The sequence below is a fragment of the Bidens hawaiensis genome, unplaced genomic scaffold, assembly GCF_021521415.1.
Source record: "Bidens hawaiensis isolate Kalapana, Puna unplaced genomic scaffold, B.hawaiensis_p1.1 tig00002553_1, whole genome shotgun sequence".
NCBI lineage: Eukaryota > Viridiplantae > Streptophyta > Magnoliopsida > Asterales > Asteraceae > Bidens > Bidens hawaiensis.
This window is the reverse complement of record NW_027491139.1, coordinates 2,395,102-2,399,854: the sequence shown is the minus strand read 5'-3', so window position 1 is coordinate 2,399,854 and position 4,753 is coordinate 2,395,102. Positions and strand designations below refer to the sequence as shown.

The 4,753-nt window shown below is 36.0% G+C and overlaps 1 pseudogene across 1 annotated transcript; it reads right to left on the bottom strand.

Annotated features, from left to right (window-relative positions):
- Positions 1 to 3,547: 3,547 nt before the first annotated feature.
- Positions 3,548 to 4,545, bottom strand: LOC143620378 (transcription factor WER-like; annotated as a pseudogene). Its single transcript, XR_013151331.1, has 3 exons — positions 4,320 to 4,545; positions 4,100 to 4,229; positions 3,548 to 3,987 (listed from the first exon to the last, which is right to left on the bottom strand). The product of XR_013151331.1 is annotated as a transcription factor WER-like (transcript).
- Positions 4,546 to 4,753: the final 208 nt, after the last annotated feature.

Below are 4,753 nucleotides of genomic sequence, written 5' to 3'. Positions count from 1 at the left end.
ATAACCACCATATCAGGACCGTAGAGACGTCAACGAACCCATGTGTACCGATTAAAAGGTACTCCATTAACATTCTCCAAAAATTTAAAGCAACGAAAACACATACCGTAAGAGAATGTCAACGATAAATTATACACTAGCAGAGGTGACTTTGAAATCCAAAATCAAACCAACATAACATATATAAAAAGGTTTCATACCGTTAGTTGTGTTGCTCTCCCAATTCATCCGTTCAATATCTCCACATGCATGTACGAATTGCAATAGAATATGTTGAACTGAAATCAGTTGCAAAAGCCAGCGCAAACCACTTCAAACTTGATATGAAATCGATGGGAATTCGGGATTCCTGGAAAAGACTTGGAGGGTCGGCTCTCATCTTATCCAATGAGGTCTGATTTTTGGATCATAAGGTTTAAGCTTAGGAAGAACGAAGCAAACAAAAACCGTAGAGGGCGACGTGGGAAGATGCAGGTAACCTCCCTGAAGACCAAGGAAAGCGGTTGGTTACCCATGTAAATAGGTGTAGTGGGTGTACATAGTGAGAAAAAAAAAACTGTTTTTTCTTAATCCTTATCAAACGGCCAATATTCAATCTTAGATCTTATCGAACGGCCAGAATTGAATCTCACTCTTCTGTAACCTATTATATATAATTATTATTATCATATTCCTCGATCTTTTCATGTATATTGATTTGAATTTGTCTTGTTAGGCTGAGAATAATGAATCTCATTATATTGATACGATCATGATCTATAATTCTATATATAAGCTTTGACATGTTAGAACTCTAATAAGTGACAGCTTCATATCTTTTTCAAGCACATGAAATCATAGTTTGACTTTGTCAGGTGTTTAAAGCATATGAAAGAACTACCCGTCGTACGGCCTTAATTTGCTGAAACATAACTTTTGTGAGTGGTGTACATGGTAGCCTGGTAGGTATAACGAGTATGCCCAAAGGAAAAATGCCAAACTTTATAACTTTTCAAATTAATTTTAATGAATGGGTTATTTGGCATAGTATGTTCTCACTGCTCACACCTAGCTTTATGCTAATTCTTTTAACATTATATGTTTTCAAGTAAAAGGAAACACATGAATGCTATTTGAGATGACTCCCATTTGTGGATTTATGAAATAACCCTTTAGTTATTATGAACTACGATATTCTTAATGTTATGTTGTACTAATCTAACAACCCACTCTTACATATGTTTTAATGTAATAAAAGGTATAGCCTTTGTTAAACACCGTTTTTGTCAAACGGTGTTGTTAAATGGAAAAGGTTGGAGCCATTTTTGTGAACATAGTTTTATACTATAAAAATTATCATTAAATAAACTTTCAGAAAATGTGGACGTTACAAATATCAATTCATCAGTCATACTACATGCGAGTGTATTGCATTTTTAAATAGAACAGTCACAATGGTAGAGTATGACTAGGTAACCGTTAAAGGTGATATATATGTTGTATAACAGCGAAATGATGATTAAGAGGAAAAATCGACCGAAAGATGTTGCAAGCGGTGTGTAGTAGTGCGGTGTAATTCAAAAGATGGTGATGTTGGGTATTTGGGTGTAACTCTTTGTTAGATTATATGTGCGCTCACATGGCTTTCCTAAAAGTTATAAGACATATACTATGATCAAGTAAGACACTTTTGGTGGGTTCATGATACGAAGAATTATAGATGTAGGGTATTAAAAAGACCCAAATACCCTTAAGTATTACCCGTGGATAGGAAAGGAATCCCTCTTATGTCACCCGCGGGGCACATGAATCATCCGCATAACTCAGTAGAGGAAGAACAATCTTACGCCAGCATGCGGAAGCACACTGGCACCCTCAGAAGTCATCTGCAGGACAAGGCATTCGTCCGCTTGGATGACCAAGAGGTAACGCCTTAGGACAGTTGTAGTTAACTAATTCCTTTCTAGAAGATTTACCAAGATGCTCTCTTGGGCAATACGTGATCTCTCGACCAATGAATAAAGGACACCTGGCAAGGCCGTTATAACCGTGCACATGGCCAGGGTTATCGGTGAGCCTATCTAATAAGGACGCGTGTCCATGTTGTTATACATGCACATGCGACGTATAACTGAACATATCATCTGAGGGCACGTGTCCAGGTGGTTACGAGAGCATCTTCTGGAAAGGACGGCTGGCCCAATCACCTTCCCACATCCTTCGCCTATAAATACCCTCTTAATCTTCATAAGGTATTTATTCATTCCCACTGTACTCTCTCTATACACATAAGTATTTTATCTCCTTCAGAACTGTATTTATTCTCATGCCGGATGGTTGTTACGGGAAGACCCCCCCCCCCTCTTGTCCTTCCCGTAACGAGCTCACGGTGTTGGTTTTACAGGTTTACGTCAATGGACTTCGGGTATTTGGGTTCATATCATATTGGTTATTATCTGTATCCTACCCTGTAGACTCATCGGATCTAAGACCCGTTAATGGGAGTAGATCCGTGTTTCTTCAAGAATAATTAAGTAATTATGTTTAAAATGGTGTCAACATTGGGTGTATAACATAATATATATATATATATATTTGAAAAATTTGGGACATAATTTCGGTGTCGAATTTTAATAATGGAGTATTAAAATGTGGGTGTTATATATATCATGACATTGTTGACTAGCTTACAAGGCCAGTAGCATACAGTTAGCTGCTCTACAATAGGAGTACACTATAAAGTCATACACTCTTATATGACCATTTAACATCAAATGCATACAAATTTATTAGTAACGTGAGTGGTGTGTGTATAGTCTATCTCGTTTAAATAGTATGTTTGCAAAATTAATCAGCAACTTTAAAAAAAAAAAACATATGTGATGTCATTGCCTTTTCATTTGATGGATGATAGGTGATTAATATTTCCGTTTCCAAATGGTTATAATTTTGTAATTTTTTAACTATAGACGCATAGATTTTAATAATCTGAATTATAGTTCTTCACTTCTTTGGTTAATATGATTCATAGTATCAATATGATTAATGACACACTTTAACTTTCACTTATGTTGCAAATGATACATTTACTCCTAAATTTCTTCATGTGTGTTTTGAATTTTGTTTAGATACATGAAATATTCCTTGAAAGATGTGGAATATTGGTAAATTGAGAATATCATACTGGATGTGACGGTTGCAAAAATGAAAAGTAATTTAGTGGTTTACCATTCAAATCCAAGTTACTAGGTGTAGTTGTATACAACTATATCATGGCTTGCTTTAGTTGTTGGTAAGTTGTAAACTATCATTGTAGTTGGGTTGTTTTCAAATTTAGCGTGCATATATGGCTAACTAAAGCTTTCAACGTACAAGCCCAAATTAATTATATACCAAACTATGGTATTTGGATTGTTCCTTGCAATGAAAATAAAAGCTAGAAGTGCAATAGTCAAAAAGGGTGATACTTTGGATTAGTAGAATCCAATTTATGAAGTGACACACACACGTGACTCTTTAGCCACAACATACTAATAAGAAAAAGTCACAAGATGACATGACTTGGTAGCTAGCTAGCTTTGGCAGCAAAAAAGCTAGGAGCATGAATATCATCCAAGTTCCACAAGCCATCCCGTAGACCAAAGTCTTCGTTCGTGGGGGTCTCAGGCACATAAAAACCACCACTGTTGAACAACAAATTACTAATTTGTTGTTGATCATAAGTTTTGTCTGGCTCTCACAACCATTGATGGAGACATGTATCCCCCTTTGTTCTCACTTTCTTCCAGCAAATATATTATCTTTTCCATTGCGGCTTCATTTTGTTGCATATGAAGTTGTTGTAACTGCAGTTGTCGTTCTTGTTGAAACTTTTGTCTCTTTAACAGCCGTGTTCTAAGCTTTGTTGGTTCGTCTATCACTTCACATTTTTTCTTGAAATGGGTTCGCCAATAGTTTTTTATCTCGTTATCTGTTCTTCCGGGCAGGCTTCTTGCAATTGTCGACCATCTAAATTGACCACCCATGTATATACAAATTGAATTACTAAAAGAACCATATAATATATAACATCTAGCTAGCATTACATTTTTATTCTTTGGAAATGGTATATAAAAAGTACCTGTTTCCCCATCGAGCATGTAGATCAAGAATGATGGTTTCTTCATGAGGAGTAATCCTACCTCTCTTAAGGTCCGGTCTCAAGTAGTTCACCCATCTCAGTCTACAACTTTTCCCATTTCGTTTTAGACCTACAATTAAATTATAGTTGGTATATATGATCAGTAGCAAGCTATATATATATATATATATAAAGTAAACATCAATATTATGTTCCGTACCAGATAGGGTAGCGACAGAATTCCATCTGCCTTCACCATGTAAGTTGACATGATGAATAAGCAAACGATATTCGTCAGTAGTCCATGGCCCCTTTCGCCACTTTTCTGCTCCCCAAAACATCGTACTTACCAAATCACTAATTAACTTATCTATATGTGACTCTAATCATCTTGATTAGCCATGTATTTATACCACCACAAACCATCTCTCATAATAGATCTCACCAACACTATTCCCAAACCACTAAATTTACCAAATTATCCTTCGTGAATTCGCTTTAAGAATTATTGAAGGGTGTTATGGGAATTTACATGTTGTTATGGATTAAGGTGACATCTTCAATCTTGAGCATATCACAAGAGTATAATAGTTGATTACGACATTTGGGCCACGTATAACATGGAGCCAAAGGCGTCACTAAAAAAAGCACATG